This window comes from Ranitomeya variabilis, chromosome 7, assembly GCF_051348905.1.
Source record: "Ranitomeya variabilis isolate aRanVar5 chromosome 7, aRanVar5.hap1, whole genome shotgun sequence".
Taxonomy (NCBI): domain Eukaryota; kingdom Metazoa; phylum Chordata; class Amphibia; order Anura; family Dendrobatidae; genus Ranitomeya; species Ranitomeya variabilis.
In genome coordinates, this window is record NC_135238.1 from 17,590,108 (window position 1) to 17,605,067 (window position 14,960).

At 47.3% G+C, this 14,960-nt stretch overlaps 1 protein-coding gene across 3 annotated transcripts in view; it reads left to right on the forward strand.

Moving 5' to 3' along the window:
• Positions 1–3,013: 3,013 nt before the first annotated feature.
• Positions 3,014–14,960, forward strand: part of ARHGDIG (Rho GDP dissociation inhibitor gamma) — a 31,710-nt gene continuing 19,763 nt past the window's right edge. The window contains exon 1 of one of the 3 annotated variants that reach the window (XM_077274285.1): positions 3,014–3,173. The gene's annotated coding sequence lies outside the window, so the exon portion shown is untranslated. Of the gene's footprint in view, positions 3,183–4,605; positions 4,630–14,960 lie in introns of those variants that run through there. The other 2 variants (XM_077274287.1, XM_077274286.1) reach the window with 2 other exon arrangements.

Consider the following 14,960-nt stretch of genomic DNA (forward strand, 5'->3'; position numbering starts at 1 on the left):
GGTAATGAAAAGAATGAATAGAATGGAGGATGGAGGACGGCGGCTTCTCAGTAACATCTGATGTGCTGGAAAATCGAGAATGAAATGATAAAAATGAGGGGCAGCGAGATCAGAGCCGGGGTCTCCGGGTCACTGCCGCTCCGACCAATCAGCGGGGACCCTCTGCTGAACGCCACCGTGCATATAATTACCATAGAGAAGCGACTAATTATATATTACAGTCCCCGACTAATTATACAATGATTACAGCCAGGGAGTAAGGGGGTCTTAAAGGGGAACTGCCAGAAAATCTCCCGTCTGTTTTCTTTAAATCCTTATATCTATGTCCCTATGATAACACTTCCTGTCACTACGCTCTGACACTCAAAAGACACTGAAGTGAAAATCAGAGGTTGCTAAAGCCTCTAAATCTATGTCCCTGTCATAGTTCTTCCTGTCACTACGCTCTGACACTCTCAAAAGATACTAAAAGTAAAAATCAGAGGTGAGGCATTATCAGAGCAGGATAAACTTGTAAGTCCATGCCAGAAAAGTTTTACTAGCCATGTGCCTATGACAACACTTCCTGCCCTGTGTTATTATAGGGATATACACCCGCATTACAGAAGAACTATAAGAAGTCAAAACTACAGCACTAGTGTGAGATTTCCTTTGCTACCTATATCCCTATGACAACACTTATTGTACCCGTGTTCTGGCAGCACAGTACTAAGATAAGGACATTTGGCCTCATAACTGAAGAGTTGTCATAGGCTGAAGCTGTGCACAAACGTTCTATACCTGTGTCCCTATGACAACACTTCCAGTATCACTGGTGGTCTGAACAGGCTTCCAAAATCTCCAGAATTTTAGTTTTCATACAAGAATGACAAATAAGCAATGTCCAGCGCCAGCGATGATTTGGGGGCCACATCTGCCTTCATGGTTGCCTCCACTCCAGAAGTGTCAGCTTTCTCATTCATTTCATTTTAACACTTTATGGCGACTTTAACCACAGCTGAGGGATTGTTACAGTGTATCGGGATAGTCATCCTGCACACAGTTCCCTGATACAGTCCCTTTCTGCTTGCTGCCAGTGAATGGAGATAGTATTAACTTGTCACAGCTGAGGGTTTGTCACAATTCAATCGAACCCTGATGGGTTGTCGGCCAGTTTTCTGGATACGCTGAGTCGGGATTTCTAGACACAGCTCGGTTTCCTCGTTTTTCCTATTAATGTGGTGACAGTGTCAGTCTTTACTGAAGTTCTCGCATTCTATTCGCGCACACAACGCTCGCACCATATGACGTGTGCTGCCTGATGACTATGGGAGCGCACCGCACAGAAAAAGCAGAAACTTTCTTCATTGTACAGAGAAGAGGAACTTATTCTAATCAGTGTAGAGAGGATTATGCCATGAACCATTTCATTCCAAAGTCCTGACAGTCTGGTAATAACTAATTTATGGCAATTTTTAGATGAATTACATAAAAAATGCCTTTTTTCTTCTGTGTTCCTCTTGGTGACGCTGGAGACAGATACAGGATAGAATCAGTCTCCTTCCCCCTCTGGAAGCTGAAAATATAAAACCTTAGTTTTCTTGCCAATAGGAGTCTTCTAATCTGTACACTTACACCACGTGCACGTCCAGCAGCACTGAGCTCATTGGGCGGACGTGTACATTGCTATACACTGTGAACACCAGGTGGCGCCATACTTTATGCATCCGTGCTCCACTGTGTGCATGCTGGACACTTATTTTGATGTATTAGATGTAACGTAAGGACATTTTTTTCCTTTTTTAAATTTATTTTTTGTCACTTTTTAATGTAATTTTTTTTTTTTGCACAGCTGCAGAGACGCAGGTTGGGGATCACTAGTTTTCTGGGGATCATGGGAAGGTTGGCAATTATCAAAGTTTTGCACTGACTATCGAAATATTTAAAAAATAAATAAACAACTTAAAAAAGTAGAAAATAAATACATAAAAAGATAAGTAAACAATGGGAAAAGAGAAAAATAGTAATAATGAATGTAAAAAAATAAACAACATAAAAAATAAATAAATACAAAGTTAAGTCAATAAAGGGAAAATAAATAGAAAATATTAAAAAATGTAAACGGTATAGAAATAAAAAGATAAGGAAAAAGAAAAATATAGAAAAAGAAAATAGAGAGAAAAAATAATAAATGGAAAAAAAACGTAAAAAAATAGTAAACAGATAAGTAAATAAAAAGTAAATATATATATAAAAAAATAATAAGCACAACATAAAAAGTAAAAATGTAAATAAATAAAAAGATAAGTATAGAATTAATATAAAAAAACAAAAAAGTAAACATTAAAATAAAGAAAAAAAAATAAGTAAATAAAGGGAAAATATAAAAAGAAAATAGAGAAAAAAATAAACAACATAAAAAAGTAAAAAATAAATAAAGAGTAAATATATATAAAAATAAACATAAAAAAGTAAAACTTAAAATAAATAAATACAAAGTCGAGTAAATAAAGAATTAATGTAGAAAAATAAACACAACGTAAAAAAAATAAAATAAATTAATTAATTAATTAAAAAATAAGTAAAGGGAATATAGAAAAAGAAAATAGAGAAAAAAAACCCCACAAGTCCTTTTTACAGCCCCATTGTGCAGACATTGGGATTTCACGTACGAGTTCCATCTGACAGAACATTTTAATGTTTGCTCGTTAGAAAAAACAAGAAATCTCCTTTGCCCCCAAAATTTGATGGAACTGATACAAACACTGACCAAATACTGATGAAAATCACCGCCAATCAAAACCTTTGTAACATGAAAAGTTTTCTAAAAGTGCAGGAACTTTGAAGACCCCAAATCCAGGACCCTTCACATGATTGAAAATGAAAAGGAAAAAAAAGTGAAAAGTAAAAGTTTTGGAAACTTTGCCCCCTCAGTAAGGAGGCACCTAAGGCCCAATTCACCCCCCCTTTAACCCCTTGTGAGCAGGAGAATGTCAGCTTTGTTGCAGCCACTTCCTGTCTGCCAGTTCCTGAGTGTAGCCCACCCCTCCTGTGAGAGAGCCCAGGACCCCCGCTCATTGGCTGCAAAGTGCACAGGGCGTGGCCAGCTCAGAACTTCAGCACTTCTTCCACCCTGTGCAGCAGCAGCCGCAGCCTGAGCCCCCAGGAGCCCAGCAGCACCCCCACAGGCAGAGGTAGGAGGGGTACAGGGCTGCACTGCTTCCTGCCAGTGCTGGGGTCTGGGTAGGAATAGGGGGGCACAGGGGTGAGATCTGTGGGGCTGAACTTTGCACGTTGGATGATTGGGGTTGGGTCGGGCTCCAGCCATGACTTATGGGATGGGACTTCCAGGCAGCGGGGGCAGACGGGGGACCACTGTGGCTGGAAATTGTCACCTAGGTCCCTCCTGTTCAGTTACAGAATTGGACCCCACCATGGGGCACCAGGAGGTATATTAATGGCGGGGGGTCATTTATTGGGGTTGTGCAGGTTACAGCGGCGCCGTCCGGTGGTCCTGCAGGTCCAGGTTGGGGGTAAAGGGGCATTATGCAACGTGCGTCAGTGCCCAGAAGTGTTAATAGGGCTGGACGCGGAGTATTGGGAAGGGGCGCCCACATGGCGAGCGCAACTGTAATCTGGCACTTGCTTCTCCTAAATGCCTATTGCTGGGCCTTGCAGTTCCACCACTGCCTGATAGGTAGGGGGGGCCTCGCAGTCCCGCCACAGACTCATGTATAGGGGGTCCTCACAGGCTCATGTATAGGGGGTCCTCACAGGCTCATGTATAGGGGGTCCTCACGGTCCCACCACAGCCTCATGTATAGGGGGTCCTCACGGTCCCACCACAGCCTCATGTATAGGGGGTCCTCACGGTCCCACCACAGCCTCATGTATAGGGGGTCCTCACGGTCCCACCACAGCCTCATGTATAGGGGGTCCTCACGGTCCCACCACAGCCTCATGTATAGGGGGTCCTCACAGTCCCACCACAGCCTCATGTATAGGGGGTCCTCACAGTCCCACCACAGCCTCATGTATAGGGGGTCCTCACGGTCCCGCCACAGCCTCATGTATAGGGGGTCCTCGCAGTCAAGCCACAGCCTCATGTATAGAGGGGGCCTTGCGCTCCCGCCACAGGCTGATATGGGAATATATTAAGGAGTTGCACTATAAGCAATTGTAATGGTTAATGCTGCTGCATGAATTACTTCCAAGTTGCTCCATCTGTCGTTAAATTCCGTGCTGTGCCGCGTATTGTAACTCACTTTATATGTAATGTTGGGCAATCGCTCGTAGTGCAATCCCCTGACGGTCCCACGTTTTAACCTCTGAGCTGCTTTCGGTCGTCATTTGCACAATTTACTCCATTTTTGGACCGTTTCTGATTCAAAACTTTCCCATACGGGGATTTTTACTTTTCTGCAACAATCCGGCAAGTAAAAAGTTTTTTTGGGGAGTGTGAATTTTCAGGTTAGACCGGTTCCCTGAGCCTCTCCTGGGCCGTCATTAACCCTTTGGGCTGCGCTGCATCGCACGGCGAGGATCGCAGGGACGGGTTGGGACTCGCCGCTGCAGGACGCAGATTCCTGACTTGTAGGGTGAAGCCTTGGAGTCGTTTCTTCCAATCACGGATTCTGCATTTTTCTAATTGTAAGATCTTCTTGCTGTCAGTGAATGAAAACCTCCTTTACTTCTCACTGCTGATGGTTTGCTACAATTGCATCCTGTCTTCATAATCCTCTGAGCCTGGAATCTGCACTGATACATTGTAACAAACTACCAGCACAGGAGAGAGATCCTGCGATGTGTTGAGCTCGCACATTTTAGTACCAGATTTCCTGCGATGGTCACGTCCTGGTTCATGAACAGAACTCAAGAGCCGCAGTAAAGACTGGCACAGATGAGGCTCCGAACCAGAGAGGACGTGATCATTGGGGCTGTGTCAGCGGGTGGTGCCCCCTGTAGGATGCATCATGGCGGCCGTTAGGGATCGTCCACATCTGGACAGGTTGGAGAAGGCTTCAGATAAGATGAGTTCGGGGGACTGATCCGGGATTGATCTTATTTTCTGCAGTGTAAAAGCACATAATATTACTTGGAAACTGTCAGTCTGAGGTTTTTTCTCAGGTCACTAATGTCTCTGAAGTCGCACTGTTGAATGGGGTATCCAGGATTTGCATCACTGTGTGATGCAGAGCGCCATCTATGTCCATGTGGCCGAATAGGGTACTGCAGCTCTGCGGAGTGTGTGCTGGCTGGCTCCCTTGTGAGGGAGCACTGTGGCGCTGTGAGGGTGCTGGCTGGCTCCCTTTTACTATGAAGGCACTGGTGCTGTGAGGGGGGCTGGCTCCATTGTGGAGTTGCACTGTGGCGCTGTGAGGGGTGCTGGATGCCTCCCTTGTGGAGGGACAATGGTGCTGTGAGGGGGCTGGTTGGCTCCCTTTTGCTGTTGCGATGCTGGCTTGCGGCTTGCTCCCTAGTGGAGTTGCACTGTGAGGGGGTGCTGCCTGGCTCCCTTTTGGGGACACTGCTGTGGGGGGGGGGGCGGCTGGCTCCCCTGTGGAGGGGCACTGGCGCTGTGAGGGATGATGGCTCCCTTGTGAGGGAGCACTGTGGCGCTGTGAGGGTGCTGGCTGTTTCCCTTGTGGAGGGGCACTGGTGCTGTGAGGGGGCTGGCTCCCTTTTGCTGTGAGGGGTGCTGGCTGGCTCCCTTTGGGGCACTGTGATGCTGTAAGGGGGGGTGCTGGGTGGCTCCATTGAGGGGGGGGCACTGTGATGCTGTGAGGGGTGTTGGCTGGCTCCCTTTTGCTGTGAGGGGTGCTGGCTGGCTCCCTTTTGCTGTGAGGGGTGCTGGCTGGCTCCCTTTAGCTGTGAGGGGTGCTGGCTGGCTCCCTTTAGCTGTGAGGGGTGCTGGCTGGCTCCCTTTAGCTGTGAGGGGTGCTGGCTGGCTCGCTTTAGCTGTGAGGGGTGCTGGCTGGCTCCCTTTAGCTGTGAGGGGTGCTGGCTGGCTCCCTTTAGCTGTGAGGGGTGCTGGCTGGCTCCCTTTAGCTGTGAGGGGTGCTGGCTGGCTCCCTTTAGCTGTGAGGGGTGCTGGCTGGCTCCCTTTAGCTGTGAGGGGTGCTGGCTGGCTCCCTTTAGCTGTGAGGGGTGCTGGCTGGCTCCCTTTAGCTGTGAGGGGTGCTGGCTGGCTCCCTTTAGCTGTGAGGGGTGCTGGCTGGCTCCCTTTAGCTGTGAGGGGTGCTGGCTGGCTCCCTTTAGCTGTGAGGGGTGCTGGCTGGCTCCCTTTAGCTGTGAGGGGTGCTGGCTGGCTCCCTTTAGCTGTGAGGGGTGCTGGCTGGCTCCCTTTAGCTGTGAGGGGTGCTGGCTGGCACCCTTTAGCTGTGAGGGGTGCTGGCTGGCTCCCTTTAGCTGTGAGGGGTGCTGGCTGGCTCCCTTTAGCTGTGAGGGGTGCTGGCTGGCTCCCTTTTGCTGTGAGGGGTGCTGGCTGGCTCCCTTTAGCTGTGAGGGGTGCTGGCTGGCTCCCTTTAGCTGTGAGGGGTGCTGGCTGGCTCCCTTTAGCTGTGAGGGGTGCTGGCTGGCTCTGGGGGAGCTCTGTTGAGTCTACATACGGTTTCCTTATTTCCATGTCCCCTTTAGTATAATCTCCGGTTTCCACAAGTTCTGATTTCTTAACACCAGTTGTCTTCCGATCCATGTGACTCCCATCTACGTACATGTATTGCTGCGCTCACAGGATGTGGGGTCTGCTATACAGGAGAATACCTCTCCATACAACAGACTTGCTTTAGTTCCCTTTTACGTATCTCACTGAAACTAACGCCTGCCGCCTTCGTATTTTATTGTCGCACATTTCCAGCTCGGAGTCGCCCCAGAGACCCTGACATCGGGCCCCCTTATGACGCTTCTGGAATATTATCGGGCCTGTGGGGTACGGTGTAGGTGCGGGATTAGATGAAGTGATGAATGGACATTCCTGAAGTTACTGGAAGATGGTCTGACAAGTCTGTAGACGCCGGAGAAGTCCGGATCTGTGAAGGTGTCCTGACCCTCCTTACAAGGAGATATATCGGAATCTGTCTCTTCGAGCTCCCGGTAACTTATTCTTTTTCGAATTCTCGAGGAGACTTTTATCCGTCATTCTTCATTGCCGCCCGATGCAGTGTTTTGTACGGTGGCTGAAAAGTAGGAAATGTTGTATTGTAGGATTGTGGAGAACCGGTGGTCCGCTCTGTGGTGGTCTGCTCTGTGGTGGTCCACCAGCAAATGGCGGCATGAAGGTATCTCCCAACTCTGTCTCCATTGATGAGGAGAACTGTTCCACATACCTGTCCTCCCGGTTACGTGTGGTTTTGCTGCTCGGGCCATATTCCCTTTTGAACGGGTTGTCTCAAGTTTGGAAGTTATCCCCACCTGCTGGATGTCTGACGAATGGACCACCACCACCAGTGCTGAGAACCGGGGTTGTGAATGGGGTGGTGGTCAATCAAGCACACTGAGATATAACCCTACTGATGAGTGGTGGTGGCTTGGTGACCAAATATGGTGGCACCTCCAGCCAACCTTGCTTCATCGTAGCTTTCATATCTGGGGACACATTTTGAGGGCCAGATACTATAACTTCGCCTGTTTTCTTCTGTACGGTGGATAAAATATCCAGTTTCTTTCCTCTACCCTCAGATTTCTCAGGTGGTGGTTGTCCTCACCTTTGTCGTCTTTCAGTTACTATGAGGAAGTATCTTGACTTGTTGAAAGGAATTTGCCCAACAGAACACTCCCCGGTAACCTTTATCTCGAGGATGAGGAACAACTTGTCGTTGTGCCTGTGGAATGACATGGTGCCATAAACCCGTGAAGGTGTCACCATCACGGCCTTAGTGAGTCAATGACTGATCTCTCCGAGGCTGATATATGGATGCCTCTATTCCAGACCTTCGGTGGTAGAGAAAGGGCCTATGTACTAGTAGCATCACCTGTAAGCTATGGAGGTCTACAGTACATATGTCCATGCGCCCTTGCTATGTGTTACTTAACTGCCCTGTCCTTGCTTTCTTTCCTTACGGTCATCTCCCTATTTACCCAATTTAACCCATCGTACATCTGATTTCTTCACTCAAGTCCTTTTAGGCCTGGCTCAGGCATCCATGAGTGGCCTGAGTATTCGGGAAGGTGTAACACCTTTGTACCATGTGCTTTTGTAGGAGTTGGTCTCCTCTTTCCCTCCTTACTATTTATTCTCCCTGACGCTCTCTACTCCTTTCCAGTATCTTACTGATACTCTCCTAAACTCAGTCCATTTATTCCAGGCACTATTGTGCTCACAACTCGTACCCTATTTCATACTAATCTCATTAAATATTGGTACTTCAACTCTCTGCTATTCCTGTGGTTAACTGCATCCCTGCTGAAAAAAATCGGATTGTGTCTGCATCTCTGCTGTTCCTGTGATTAACTGCATCCCTGCTGAAAGATATCGGATTATATCTGCATCTCTGCTGAAAGATATCGGATTGTATCTGCATCTCTGCTGTTCCTATGTTACTGCCCTCCAGCTGCATCTACTGTTTCCAGCCTCACTGGACCATCTGTGGTCCTCGCTGATACAGCAGAAATGGACAATATGTATGTATGTATGATCTCCTCCGGTCCGTGCTGCTCATCCTGGCCTATAGCTTGGAGACTTCACCCCACCTGATGAGCCCATCGCTCTATGTACAAGGTCCCACAGGAAGCATTGGTTCCTAATGGCGTATCGTGCGAAGGGGCGTATGCCGTGTCTGGTCAGTACGTAACCATATCGGACCTTACTACAATAAATATCTTTTAGAATGTTCGATCAATTTTCATCAAAAAACCTAAAATGTCCTTGGTTCATCCAAATTGTCTCTTCAGAGAGAAGACTAGAACGCTAGTGCCACCTATAGGAAGCAGCTTAGTTCATCCAGTCGCTGGATTGTGGCAGGTTCCCGAGCGTCTATATCACTAGTGCCCCTGTGCTATCTGCTGGAAAAATGATTAAATTAATCCTTTCCATATAGAATTGGGCTACAAAGAGTCAAATTACTGTGTAAACTGTCACAATACTGATCCTGAGTTACCTCCTGTAATATACTCCAGAGCTGCACTCACTATTCTACTGGTGCAGTCACTGTGTACATAAATTACATTACTGATCCTGAGTTACATCCTGTATCATACTCCAGAGCTGCACTCACTATTCTGCTGGTGCAGTCACTGTGTACATACATTACATTACTGATCCTGAGTTACATCCTGTATTATACCCCAGAGCTGCACTCACTATTCTGCTGGTGCAGTCACTGTGTACATATGGAGCGCCCCCACTGCCGGAGGGCCGAGGGGCACCCGGTACCGGGCCTCTCTGTCTCAGTTCTGGGGTTGTCACGGTGGCTAGACCCGGCCCGTGACCCTGCTAAGGGGCGTCCAATGAAGGTGGAGGGTGATGCTGTTGTGGTGTGGTGCCGGTCGCAGTAATAACAAGGACACAGGGTTGCAGTCTCTTTACCTTTTTACTGAAGGTTTGGAGGTACCCAATCCAGAGCACTGTTACACTGTTAACCGGGCTGCGCAAGTCCGGCCGGTCCGATGGCACCTCCAGAGTTCCCTTTGCAGGTGGAAATCTGTGCCTACCTGCTAGCGCTTGTGTGTTGTGGTCCTCCCCTGCTGTGCTTACGGGATAGTCCCCACAACTGTTGTGTCCGTTTCTCGTGTTCCCTCACAACTCAATTCTGATGTTCTTCTTCGTCCCCCAGATGATATGGCTAGGACGCACCCGTATGACGGGGAGGCTCGGAGCTCTTCCGGGACCCTAGAGTCGCCCCTCTCCTGTTGTTGCCCCCTATGTCGTCTTAGGTGATTTAGGTGAGACAGCCCGCCTATAGCTGACTGTCCTGCCGTAGGTTTGAGGTTAGGCCTGGAGCTCAATACTTCCTCGGTGTTCCGGCCACCGGCTGCGCGCCTCAGTAGGATGTTGCCTCGTCTTACAGCACGACTCCTACTGGTGTTTCTCCTTGTTGCGTTGATCTCATTTCTCACTCAGCACAATAAACCTCGCTTCTTGTCCTTTCTTGGGGTACCGCCGCAACGGAGTGCAGGCGCGGTCCCGTAACGTTCTCTCTGTTCGCTAGGCCGCTGTCAGGATCCCACCCCTGACAGGGACCCCCCTGAATCTTCCCCTGCAACACCCTCTGCCACAGGATGTTGCCTGGTTCCAACCCACTAACCCAGTCAGCTTCTCACTAACTTCCTATCCAACCCCCAGTTTTACCAGATTGTGAGGAGTGGCCTAATACATAGCACCCTTAGCTCCCCCTGGAGGCCGGAGTGTGAAGTGTATTGGTGTCTGTGATACCTGGTCAGGTGAACTCCTTCAGTGCCATCAGACGTACCATAGCCCCCCCTTAGCGGTGGAGCATCAGTACTGCAACGACCAGGACTCTGGGGCGCTGCACATACATTACATTACTGATCCTGAGTTACCTCCTGTATTATACTCCAGAGCTGCACTCACTATTCTGCTGGTGCAGTCACTGTGTACATACATTACATTACTGATCCTGAGTTACCTCCTGTATTATACCCCAGAGCTGCACTCACTATTCTGCTGGTGCAGTCACTGTGTATATACATTACATTACTGATCCTGAGCTACCTCCTGTATTATACCCCAGAGCTGCACTCACTATTCTGCTGGTGCAGTCACTATGTACATACATTACTGATCCTGAGTTACCTCCTGTATTATACCCCAGAGCTGCACTCACTATTCTGCTGGTGCAGTCACTGTGTACATACATTACATTACTGATCCTGAGTTACATCCTGTATTATACCCCAGAGCTGTACTCACTGTTCTGCTGGTGCAGTCACTGTGTACATACATTACTGATCCTGAGTTACCTCCTGTATTATACTCCAGAGCTGCACTCACTATTCTGCTGGTGCAGTCACTGTGTACATACATTACATTACTGATCCTGAGTTACCTCCTGTATTATACCCCAGAGCTGCGCTCACTATTCTGCTGGTGCAGTCACTGTGTACATACATTACTGATCCTGAGTTACCTCCTGTATTATACTCCAGAGCTGCACTCACTATTCTGCTGGTGCAGTCACTGTGTACATACATTACTGATCCTGAGTTACGTCCTGTATTATACCCCAGAGCTGCACTCACTATTCTGCTGGTGCAGTCACTGTGTACATACATTACATTACTGGTCCTGAGTTACATCCTGTATTATACTCCAGAGCTGCACTCACTATTCTGCTGGTGCAGTCACTGTGTACATACATTACATTACTGATCCTGAGTTACATCCTGTATTATACCCCAGAGCTGCACTCACTATTCTGCTGGTGCAGTCACTGTGTACATACATTACATTACTGATCCTGAGTTACATCCTGTATTATACCCCAGAGCTGCACTCACTATTCTGCTGGTGCAGTCACTGTGTATATACATTACATTACTGATCCTGAGCTACCTCCTGTATTATACCCCAGAGCTGCACTCACTATTCTGCTGGTGCAGTCACTATGTACATACATTACTGATCCTGAGTTACCTCCTGTATTATACCCCAGAGCTGCACTCACTATTCTGCTGGTGCAGTCACTGTGTACATACATTACATTACTGATCCTGAGTTACATCCTGTATTATACCCCAGAGCTGCACTCACTATTCTGCTGGTGCAGTCACTGTGTACATACATTACATTACTGATCCTGAGTTACATCCTGTATTATACCCCAGAGCTGCACTCACTATTCTGCTGGTGCAGTCACTGTGTACACACATTACATTACTGATCCTGAGTTACATCCTGTATTATACTCCAGAGCTGCACTCACTATTCTGCTGGTGCAGTCACTGTGTACATACATTACATTACTGATCCTGAGTTACATCCTGTATTATACTCCAGAGCTGCACTCAGTGTATTTGTTGCTATTTGTGGACGATTCTCTCCTGATTCTCGGTCCTGTACTTTGTTATACCTTTGGCAGCCTGGACATGTTTCTCATGTTGTGGATCGTTGTTTGGTTCTCTCCCGCTATAGCAGCTCCTGTGCAGGAAACTCTTTTATTCTCCCTCTGTAAACATTTATTTATTTTACTAACCAACAATGGATAAAACACATGTGAGCGTCCGTGTCGGGGTCCTTAGTAATGCGGCGAGGGCTGACGCTCTGTGAATGTCGCAGGGTTCTTCCCTATTGGACTTTATTGTGCAGCTTCTGGGGCCACTTGGTTATTTGTCAGTGACTAGACGTCGCCGTAATATTATTATGTGTTTGTTTGTTTTTTTTTCTTTTTCTTTAAACCATAACTGGGTGTGATCACCTGACAAGTTCTGTTCTTTATCCGAATATCTTATCTATTGAATCATAGAAGCAACCTCATAACTTCATGTCATCTCCATGGGGGCTCAATCTCTGGATATCGGTCACAGTATCCCCTGGTCCTGTACTCTCTCCCGGTCCTGTACTCTCTCCCGGTCCTGTACTCTCTCCCTGCCTTTTTTTTTTTTTTTAAGCTTTATCTTCACTGGGCCTGACTTTATGTAATCTTATCCTCTCTTCTTTTTTACCTAAAACAAACAAGTCTGTGCAGCTTACATAGGCAGTCTAATGTATAGCTTTTAATGAACATCGATTGTGGGCTGTAATCCACATCCTGCAGAATTTAATTAAAGTGGGTCCGCATATAAACTCATCCGGATCCTGAAATGCATAGACACAAAAGAACCCAGTCGTCCTGACCCCCATATTGACGGAAAATGGGAGTATAAAGACCGACATACCCCCCCCCCCCCAAAAAAAAAAAAAAAAAAAAAAAATTCTGTCTAAGATGTCTCGGTCGGCTGTAGAGACCCGTTGCGAGTTGGGGCAAGTTTTTATGAAACAGGGGAATGACGGAGAGTGTGACGCAACCGACCCGATGATTAATGCGCCGCCTTTTTTGCATTTGATTCATATACCAGTTCGGAGGATAAATATAACAGCGCCTCCAGTGGCCAAAAGAGGAATAACAAAATAAATCACTGTAAATGTAATAAGTTAGTTTTTATATTAAACTTTTGACTGTAGAAATCCTCTGCCCTCTCTCTACGCTTATTTCTGGGGCCGACCATTGGGGTGAGTATTGGGAAAGGGGCGTCATCGGCCCGGATGCTTTCACCATTCTTTTGAAAACTTTAGAAAAGCCATTCCATTATTTAGGCGATATGATACCCCATAAAGGGGGTAAACATGGACACAACTACCAGGGTAGCCGATAAAGTAGCCATTGTAGTCCGTAGGGTCCAACCCAACCCGGAGGTGAGGGGCTATTAATTTATATAATTTTGTCATTTGGCTCCATGTTCCCGCCCCTGAGGGGTGTACAATTTTGCCACCATCCGACCAATGCCAGCTCTGATTGTAATTGCTGATATCTATCGCCATCTTATTTTCCAAAACTACACGGGGGGGCAATTTCGGATCCTCCATAGCCCATAATCTGTGGCACTTTTTAGGGTTTTATTTGTCATTTTTTATTTATTTTTTTAAAGCTGGTCTTTCAGCTATTTCACTACTACCTGACATGATGGGAGTGGTAGTCTTGCAGTAGCCGGAGAGCCTGGGTCTGACAAGGGTAGCTGTAGACGGTGACTATTTTTCGCTTCCCTCTTTGTCACTCGTGTTGTTTGTTTGTACATATTTGGGGTTTTTTCTTCTGGATTTTTTTCATGGAGATTTTCCTATTTTATCAGCTCCAGTGCAGAACGTGATCCGCTCCATTCTGAGATTCATTTAGCCTAATTATTCATCGGAACAATGCCGGCGTCTGAAACGCCCTCCGCCTCGTAAAACGTGACGCCGTCTATTATTGTCGCTCCCCGGCCAGACGGATATTGGAGTTCCTGGCACAGCGTCAAGTGGGCATCCTCCATGTACAGCGTCGGCCGTGCCGGCATCCGGCTAATGACTCTCCTGTGCTCTACAACAATAAGGCTCAACCCATCCCCTCCCACCCTAGCCCTCGCCCAAACAATGGGCGCCCTTGGCAAACTAAGATGGTTTGGAAATCCTTTTATTTCCTACAGATGGGGTCACATATTTTAGAGCTGGTTCACCCCCCCAGGAAGGTGCAGGGTTCAGCCTTGTTTGGTCTCCATTGCAGGTAGGGACTGGTTCTGGAGGCCGAGACTGAGCAGCGCTCCCAAAAATGGGGCCTTCTTCTTGGCCATAATAGGATGGGCCCGACGTGTTCCCAAGTTGTCAGGAATGGAGAGGCTCTTTGCGTTCATTCAAAAATGTTTGGATCTCCGACAGTAATGTGCAGAGCAAGTGATGGACTTTACCATATCAATTTAGGAATTTTTTTTATTTTATTTTTTTTTATATATATATTTTTATTTTGGATAATTTTACGTCTTTAAAGAAGTTTGGTAATTGTGCCGTCCTCGTCATGTGTACAGACAGTGACATCGGTCTCCGCTGACAGCTGCTGCGGCGCTCGTGAGTAATTCCTCCACTTGGCAGCTCGCCGCGGCATCTGCTAACCGGCACCGGAGCCCGGACGAGAGACGTCTACGTGGTTTATCCAAATAAATCATTGTGAGCCTCGGAGAAAGGCGCCGGTGAATCATGACAATTAATCGGAGCCGTGATACAGTCGCAAAAAAAGTATGTGAACCCTCCCGTCTTTCTGTTTACCTTACATGACATTATCATACACGAAAAGGCGCCACTTGCTTAAAAGGGCGTCTGAGACTACAAACAGTCCGCTTTCTTCCAGCGCCGCTCTTGTCCGTACGCTGTGTGGTGGCGGCACATTTTAAGGGCAGGCTCCATGGTGGAAATTGAGACTTGGCCAATATGGCGCTATCGATGACTTGCACTTGCCCAAATTGCACACCATTGTGCTACTTACAGCAATTTTTTGGTGGGGAGGGGACGCCTATGAAAG